The sequence below is a fragment of the Manihot esculenta genome, chromosome 16 (assembly GCF_001659605.2).
Source record: "Manihot esculenta cultivar AM560-2 chromosome 16, M.esculenta_v8, whole genome shotgun sequence".
NCBI classification, from domain to species: domain Eukaryota; kingdom Viridiplantae; phylum Streptophyta; class Magnoliopsida; order Malpighiales; family Euphorbiaceae; genus Manihot; species Manihot esculenta.
In genome coordinates this window covers 30,931,617-30,941,319 of record NC_035176.2, presented here as the reverse complement: position 1 = coordinate 30,941,319, position 9,703 = coordinate 30,931,617, and positions in this window count along the sequence as shown.

The following is a 9,703-nucleotide window of genomic DNA, read 5'->3' as shown; positions in this document are numbered from 1 at the left end:
TATGGCATTTCACATCATCCTCAAGACAGGACTCTATCTCCCATCCTAGTGGACATGATTTTTCCTATTGTGCTTGCCCTTCTAGAATATCTATGAGCCCGACACTCTCTAGGTCTGACCATATGAACCTAGGGCTCTGATACCACTCTGTAACAACCCGAAAATCGGACCGCTACCGGCACTAGGATTCAGATCGACTTAAGGTCATCGGAACCCATAGCAAGCCTAACATACATCCTGTCATACCTGATGAATCCCATACATGATTAACATTTTCATAAAAACTTAAACTTTTCATACACCAAGCTTGACCTGTGCATGCACCAAAACTGTATACATAAAAACCCCATACTAGAGCCCTCATCAAATGCTCTAGTTGGGTCAACATTTCATACATCAAGCTTGGTTCAACATATATCATCATTAAAAACATTTCATAAAGATCATGTACTAAAATGAATTAACCATACATTAGGGCCAAGCACAATACTAATCCTCATTACATTACTATACAATACCTTATATTACATTACATGTCATTTCATGTCCACTACTAATCTATTACATATACAACGCCTTTAACCTTGCTGACTTCTTGTACTATCTCTAACCCTGCAATCTGGGGGTTAAGGGAAAGGGGTGAGCTACTAAAGCCCAGTGAGCAGAACAGTAAAAACAATTTAATAAAACACATGCTTTCATGAAATGCGTCACAACACAAACAATTCACAACAAGGATGGACTTGTCACCAATAACCCTCTACATAATCCAATGTGCCTGGCCCTCGATGAAGCTCCTCAGGACTTCCTCTTAAACATAACATAATGCCAGGATGCATGGAATGGGCAGTCCTGGACTTCCTTACAAAATGTCGGGACGCGTGGAATGGGCAGCCCTGGACTTCCTTATCCGTCATAACATATCGTATCATCTCGAGGGCTAATAGGTCATCTAATATCCATCCACATCAACAACAAATCATGCAATGCATCATATTCATGAATTCTAATGCAACAACCTAATACATAAACATGGTATCCATGATGCATGAGCATGCTTAAAAGTCTGATTGCTTTAAAAATGAAAGAGTTATGTTCTACTCACCTCTGGCTGATACTGAAACAGCTAACACTGCTGACCTCCTTGGTTCCTCTGGTCCGATCCTACACAGGTGGACTCAAATGAAGGACCAAACAAACTCTAACATGACTCTAAACAACTCCCTAAAAATCCCCTGAAACATCATAAAACATGCATGCAGAACAAGCAAAGGAAGGCTGGGCATGGGACTTTCGACGGCAGGTTTGGCGATCGAAGGTCCCTACAAATCCGAAAGTCAGGCACTTTCGGGGGCAGGTTCGGCGGCCGAAACTCCTCTTGTAATTAGACTCCAGCATTGGAATTCCTACCGTCCGGCGGAATCTCGGATGTCGAAAACCTCTAGAAGGGTAAAATATGTTTTTTCTAAAATATTTTCAAGTGTTTTAAGGTTTTAAGTAAGAAAGAAATTGAGTTTTTGAAAGAAAAGTACCATGGAGGAAAATCCAGGTTCGGCCGCCGAACCTCATGTTCGGCCGCCGAACTTGGTGGAGTTTTGGAGTCACCTTTGGCTTCCGAAGGTGGTCTGGCCAGCCACCTATAAAAGGCCCCATGTCCGAAAATGGGCGAGTTTTCTCCTCCATTTTCGGGCAAAGGTGAGTTCATGCCCTTCCATGGTTGGTTTTGAGGTTTTCCTTCAAATCCTACAAGTTTCTAACAAGTTTTAACTTGGTTTAGAAGATTTTGAGCTCAAATCGAAGTTGTGAAGCTTGGAGACCTCCGGAACTCATTTTCCCAAAATCTCCAAGTTGGGTCACGTCTTCTCTCGATCTTCAAGAGGTAAGCGTTGATCCTCGCCTCCTTCGATGTTTTAAATAAGTTTTATGAAGGTTTATGGGGTAGAAATGCATGTTTAGTTTAGTTATAAAAATGTTAGGGTTTATATAGATTTGAGGATAAATGTATGTAATGTGATGTTATGTTGTTGTTTGTTGGGGTATAGGATAGTTTGAGACCCCTATATGCTTATGAATGTGTTTATGCATGTTTAGGAGTGTTGTGGTTGAGTTTGGAAGGTTTGGGAGGCAAAATGTGTATAAGGGCTGAGTTCTGCCACTTCTGGAAGAACTCAGGTTCTGCAGCCGAAGGCACTTTCGGCCGCCTAACCTGCCTGTGGAGGCAAACTTTTGGCTGCCGAACCCTGCCCCCGAAAGTTGAACTTTCGGCTCTGGAGGGGAGTTTCGGCCATCGAAGGTGCATGATTTTCGTCTCTGGAAGGGACTTTCGGCCGCCGAAGGTGCCGCCGAAAGTGGCTGAGTTTCGGCTCTGGAGGGACTTTCGGCCGCCGAACCTGCCGCCGAAAGTGCCCTGTTCAGCCTTCCTTTGCATGATTTCTATGATATTTTAGGGGATTTTTGGGGAGTAGTTTAGAGTTATGTTAGTGTATGTTTGGTCCCTCATTTTGAGTCCACCTGTGTAGGTTCGGACCCGAGGAACCGAGGACCCCAGCAGTGAGCTAGCTGCTTCAGAGTCAGCCTGAGGTGAGTAGAATGAATCTTTATGTACCAAATTCAATCAGTTTTGAGCATGTTCATGCATCATGAATACCATGTTATTTACTAGGTTGTTTGCATTAGAATCCACGAATATGTTGCATTGCATATTATGATGTTGATGTGGATGGATGTTGGATGACCCATTAGTCCTCGATATGATGAGATATGATATGATATGATATGATATGGAAGTCCAGGTGTGGCCTGCACTACGCCTCTGGCACAATGTAAGAGAAAGTCCGGGTGTGGCCTGCACTACGCCCCCGGCACGATTGGATATGTATGATATGTTATATATAAGAGAAAGACCAGGTGTGGCCTACACTACGCCCCTGGCATGATTGGATTATGTAAAGGGCTATTGGTGACAAGTCCATCCTTGATGTGATTTGTTTGTTGTAATTGGAACAATTGGTACTCATTCTCACCAGACTATTCCCTTAAAGTGGGAGGTCAAGGGTTCGAGCAGTGGGGGAGGCGACCTAATTCCCAGAGGAAGGAATTGGGCCAAATCCACTCGGGCTAGGGCGGGCCGTAATGGCTCCCCCGAGGGACAAATCCTGCCAGGAACCCGTGAGGGTGAATGGATGTTAAGAGCTGTTCATACGCCAGTGGAAAGCCCGAGGTGGCAAGAGGCCAGGCGAGGGATAGCCCTGGGCCGTGAGCGGTAACAGTGCCGGGGATCACGTCCGGGCTGTTACATAAAAAGGCGCCTTTTTATGTAACAGCCCGGACGTGATCCCCGGCACTGTTACCGCTCACAGCCCGTGACCTACCTCTGGGCCCAGCCACTGTGAGTAGCTCTTAACATCCCTTCACCCTCACGGGTTCCAGGCAGGATTTGTCCCCTTGGGTTCTCGTCAAACGCATCCTTCCCCAAGTGGATTTGGCCCAAATTTCCCTTAGGAAATTAGGTCGCCTCCCCCACTGCTCGAACCCTTGACCTCCCACTTTAAGGGAATAGTCTGGTGAGAGTGAGTACCAATTGTTCCAATGGTACAATTGGTACTCACTCTCACCAGACTATTCCCTTAAAGTGGGAGGTCAAGGGTTCGAGCAGTGGGGGAGGCGACCTAATTTCCTAAGGGAAATTTGGGCCAAATCCACTTGGGGAAGGATGCGTTTGACGAGAACCCAAGGGGACAAATCCTGCCTGGAACCCGTGAGGGTGAAGGGATGTTAAGAGCTACTCACAGTGGCTGGGCCCAGAGGTAGGTCACGGGCTGTGAGCGGTAACAGTGCCGGGGATCACGTCCGGGCTGTTACATTTGTGATGTGATGTATTTCATGAAAGCATGGATTTTAATATAATGTTTTACTATTCTGCTCTCTGGGCTCTAATAGCTCACCCCTTTCCCTTAACCCCCAGGTTTGCAGGTTCGGGATAGGCAAGGAAGTCATCAAGAGTAGAAGTATTATGTATGTAATAGTTAGTTGTGGACATAAAAGATATTGTAATGTATTGTATAAATTTGTATTGAGGTTTAGTATTGTGCTTGGCCCTAATGTTATGTTAATCTCCTTTTGCACATGATCGTTATAAAATGTTTTAATGTTAAGAAATGTTAGACCAAGCTTGATGTATGATATGATGTCCCACTAGAGCATTTGATGAGGGCTCTTGTGTGGGGTTTATGTTATGGTTATGATGTATGCAGGTCAAGCTTGGTGAATGAAAAAGTTTAAAATTTTTATGTAAATGTTTGATCATGTATGGGATTATAAGGTATGCCAGGTTGTATGTTAGGCTTGCTACGGGTCCCGCGACCTTAAGTCGATCTGGACCCTAGTGCCAGTAGCGGTCCGATTTCGAGTCGTTACACCTCTCCAGAGCCGAAAGTCCAAACTTTTGGAGGCGAGTTTAGACGGCCTAAAGCTGCCTCCATAGGCAGGTTCGGCGGCCGAACATGGCTTCAGCAGCCGAACCTGGAATCTCCAGAATGGCAGAACTCGATTCGCCTCTTTCATCTAGCCTCCCAAAACCCTCAAAACTCATACTCAACGCTCAAAAGCATGCATAAACACATCATCAAACATATAGGGGCATAAAACTAGCCTATACCCCAACAAACATCACATTTCTCATTAAACTAACATAACCCTAACATTTTACATCTACTATAAACATGCATTAAACACCCTTAAAACCCCTCAAAACTTACTTAAAACATAAAAGAAGGTGAGGATCTACGCTTACCTCTTGAAGATCGAGAGGAGAGGTGATCCAAACTTGGAGATTGGGAGAAATCGAGCTCCGGGGGTCTCCAAGCTTCAAAACTTTGATCTTAGCTTAAAATCTTCAAAAAAAAGGTAAAAACTCATCAAAACTTGAAGGAAATGAAGGAAAACACAAAATCAACCAAATGAGGGCGAAATCGCACCTATGCCCGAAAATAGAGAGAGAAAACTCGCCCATTTTCGGACAAGGGGCCTTTTATAGGTGGCTAGCCAAACCACCTTCGGGGGCCAAAGGTGCTTCCGCAAGAGCCCAATGTTCGGCGGCCAAACATGAGGTTCGGCGGCCGAACCTAGCTTTTCCCTCCTTGGTCTTTTCTTTCAAATCTCAATTTCTTTCTTCATTAAAACCATAAAAACATATAAAAATATTTTAGAAAACCTTTATTTTACCCTTCTAGAAGGCTCCGACATCTGAAAATTCTGGATTCCAACGGAGATTCCGCCGGAAGGTAGAAATTCCGATGCCAGGGTCTAGCCGGGTATTACAAAGTTGCATAAATATTGAAAAATAGAAATTTAACAATAGAGTTTTTAAATCTCCCAATTCATCACAACTGAAATTTTCCCAACTTCAACTAGAGATCAAGGTGTTTAGCCACTCATGGTGGACAAAGAACACATAAATGAGAAAGAAGAAAAAGGGAGGAAGAGTTGCTGCCGAAAATCTGATCTGATTGTGAAGATATCTTTGTTGTTTAGTGTTGTCCCCTTTTATAGGTGAGAAGTCCTAATCCTTCTTGGAGTTGAAATTCTATTTTGACTTGGTCTTTGATGGTCTTTGATTCCTTCTTTATCTTGTATTTTAGCATAAATAGATCTCCTTTGGTGAAGGATTCCCTTTGGTGCGGTTGTTGAAGTGTCCTAGAATTGGTCTTATGGTGTTTGAAGTAGATAGGACTCTAACACTTTTGAATATTTGAATTTTCTGCTTTTCCCGCACTGCTAAATTTCTTTGCTGGAGTCAGTTGATTTGGGCAAATTGATCACTTGCCCAAATCCTCTGTGTGAGTCACTTCCTGTTTTCTGCTTCAGCTTTCTTCAGGCGATTTGGCCAATCGATCGGGGCAAATCGTTTTTGGGCACATCAAGTCTTGAGTGTTCAGTTTTCTCTCCTGCAGGTGTTCAAGTCATCCTTTTGAGGCTGATTTGGCCAAATCACTTTGACCAAATCGATTTTTAAGTTTTTTCTGTAGATTTTCTCCAAACTTCCATTTTCTTCCTTTTCTGCAAAATTATCATAAAAATATAAATTAAACTAGAAAAATGCATATTTAAACAGCACTAATGATAATAAAAATGTGGCTAAATTATGCTTGATCAGGTGGTATTCTCAATGAACTATATATTATTGGACCTAAGTGTTCTAATCGTTATTTTGATGACTAATAAATAATTGGTGTGCTACTAATTATTTTCAAAAGTGTTTGTATGAACTTGTAGGTCCCTTATTAAAATAAAGAAAATTGCTTCATTTTCAAGAATGAAAAGTGTCAAATTTGAAATTATACCACAAGAAAGGGATCAAAATAGAATTTTTACTTTATGCATTGTCAATTTCAATTAATTAATTGTGTTGACTCAAGTTTTCTTTTAATCCTAAAAACTTATAAATATGATCAAGTTTTAAGTAATTATTTTTGAGACCAAAATAAAATTATTCAAAAGGAGTGCTTTTAAATTTATTTTTTATTAAAATAAAATATCTCAAAATATAGGTTGCAAGAATTCAACGGATTGAAAAACGGAGTTTTATAGCCTAAGTTACGATTTTTCAAAAATTTAATGAAATATTTTTGTGCCCCCTAAAGTTAAATGTTCGGCTTCCGAAAATAAAGGTACAGAGGCAAAAGTCCTAAATGTTCAGCCACCGAATATAGACTTTAAGTCATCGAAAGTCGATTTTCAATATGCCCCATAAAGTGTCACTTTCGGCTTCCAAAAGTGAAGGTACAGAGGCAAAAGTCCCAAATGTTTGGCCGTCGAAAGTCTATTTTCAAGAAGTTGTTCTTCACATCTAAAGGTTCAGCCGCTGAACTTTAATCTTAGATCACCGAACCTGAGTTTTTCTGAGCACAAAATAACGGCTAATTCAGTACACAAATGGCTTTATTTGCATTTATTGTATCTCCAATGGCATATTTATGTCAGAACTATAAATATAATGTGTTTTTAATCTGGAAGAAGTTACAATAACCATTTAAGCAAACAATTATTGAGATTCAAGTTTTTTACACTCTTTCTCTCTCTAAACCTTGAGCCATAGCATTAATTTCTTGAAAGCTTGCCTTGAGTTGTAATTGTTTTGTATTTTAAGATTGAGTGAAGGTTGTTGAGTAAATTTATTATAGTGGGTGTGATTTTGAGCAAAGGATTACTATTGTGAGAGAAAGAGAATTGTAAAGAGTAAGAGTTTTGATCTAGAATTGTAAAGGGTTTTAATCTTCACTCAAAGAAAATTTGATAGTGGAGTTGAACTCTCAAGGAGGGCCTTGAGGAGAGGACGTAGGCTTGAGATGGCTGAACATCTATAAATCATTGTGTTCATTATTCTCTTCCTTTCTTATTCCTTTTAATTTGTGTTTTTACCTTTAAACCTTTTTTTTATAAACCCAATTCACCTTCCCTCTTGGGCTGTTTTAAGGGACAACAAGTAGTATTAGAGTTAAGTCTCCTTATCTTGAAGATTTAATCATCTTGAAGTAAAGATCGGATGGCAACTCTCAATGCTTTAAGAAGGTCAATCGGTTGTGAGACTACCCTTCTTTGATGGGAATGACTTTCTATATTGAAAAAACAGAATGTATTATTTTCTTAAATCGAAAGGAGTTGATTGATGGGATATTGTAGAGAATGGTCCTTTTTTTCGAACAAAAGTGATAGAAGGAAAGTAAGAGCAAAAATCTAAGAGTGAATGGAGTGAAAGGGATAACAAGTGGAATCAGAGTTAAGTCTCCTTATCTTGAAGATTTAATCATCTTGAAGTAAAGATTGGATGGCAACCCTCAATGCTTAAGAAGGTCAATCGGTTGTGAGACTATCCTTCTTTGATGGGAATGACTTTCTATATTGGAAAAACAGAATGTATTATTTTCTTAAATCTGAAGGAGTTGATTGATGGGATATTGTAGAGAATGGTCCTTTTTTTCGAACAAAAGTGATAGAAGGAAAGTAAGAGCAAAAACCTAAAAGTGAATGGAGTGAACTAGAGAAGAGAAGGGTAGCCCTTAATGACAAAGCCATTCACATTTTATTTTGTGCTCTTAGTAGAAGTGAGTACAATAAAGTATGTATAAAGTCTACCGCCAAGGAGATTTGAGAAGCTTTGGTTGTCACTCATGAAGGTACCAATCAAGTCAAAGAAAACAAGAAGAAATCCCTTATCTACCAATATGAGTTGTTCAAAATGAAATCCGATGAAACTATTAGGCAAATATATGATAGGTTTATTAAAATCATTGGAGGGATGAAATCTCTTAGGAAGACATTCACAAATAAGGAATTGGTAAAGAAAATTCTTAGATGTCTATCTAAGGAATGGCTACCAAAGGTAACCTCATTAAAGGATGCTAAAGACTTGAGTAAGGTACAATTGAATGAACTTTTGGGAAACCTCATTGATTATGAAATGACTCTAAAGAGAGAGCAAGTGGAGGAACCTAGTTAAAGTGAAAAGGAACATCACTCTAAGGATATCCTTCGAAGACACTAGTGAGGAAGAAGAAGAGATAAGTGAAGAATAATTAGCCTTGGTGACTAGGAGGATAAGAAAATTTTGAAAAACCTCATTGATTATGAAATGACTCTAAAGAGAGAGCAAGTGGAGGAACCTAGCAAAGTAAAAAGGAACATCGCTCTAAGGGTATCCTCCGGAGACACTAGTGAGGAAGAAGATGAGATAAATGAAGAAGAATTAGCCTTGGTGACTAGGAGGATAAGAAAATTTCTCTATCAAAAAGTTCATCCCAAAGAAGAATTTTAGAAAGGAAAAAGGAGAATCAAGCAAAAAGAAAGCGGTCATTTGTTATGAGTGCAATAAATCGAGTCACTACAAAGTAGATTATTCCAAGTTGAAGAAGCCCATCAAAATGTTCAAGAAGAAGGCCTTCAAAGCAATATGGGATGAGTCAAGTGACATCAAAGAGGAGGACGTTGGCGATGAAGTTGCCGATATGTGCTTTATGACTTTAGAGAAAAGCTCCGATGAGGTAACTATTCTTCATGACATTACTTTATGTGATGATTATGTGCTGATGATATTGAATTTTCATATGATTAACTTATCAATGCTTTAAAATTGATGAATGATGAACTTGAAAAGAGTCATAAGAAAAATAAAATTTTGAAAAGTGAGTTAGCTAGCTTAAAAAGGGAAAGTGAAAACTCACCTAAGGAATATTTACCCTCAAATGATCATTTACAAAAATCCTTAGATAAGCTCTCATTAGAAAATAAAAATTTTAAAAATGAAATCCTTGAGTTGAAATTTTATCTTTCAAAATTTTTAAAAGGTAAGGACAAACTTGATGAAATATTAGACTCTCAAAGGTCTCCTGGCATCAAGTATAGCTTTGGCTATGATAAATCAACTCAAACAAATCATTCTAAAACTATTTTTTGTTAAATCTACTAACTTAAATGAACCTAAGGTATCTAGCTCTAATGGAAATATACCTAAAGCTTCTAGTAGTAATGTAGCTAAAAGGAATACACATGTATACCAGTCCACTAGTCACAATGTTCATATAAGACACACACTTAGAGAATTTGCATATGAACAAAATGATCATTATAGAGTATACATTTCTATTTCACATAATCATCACACTCATCATGCCTCTTGCTCACAGGCTTATAATAGACAAGGGAGAAA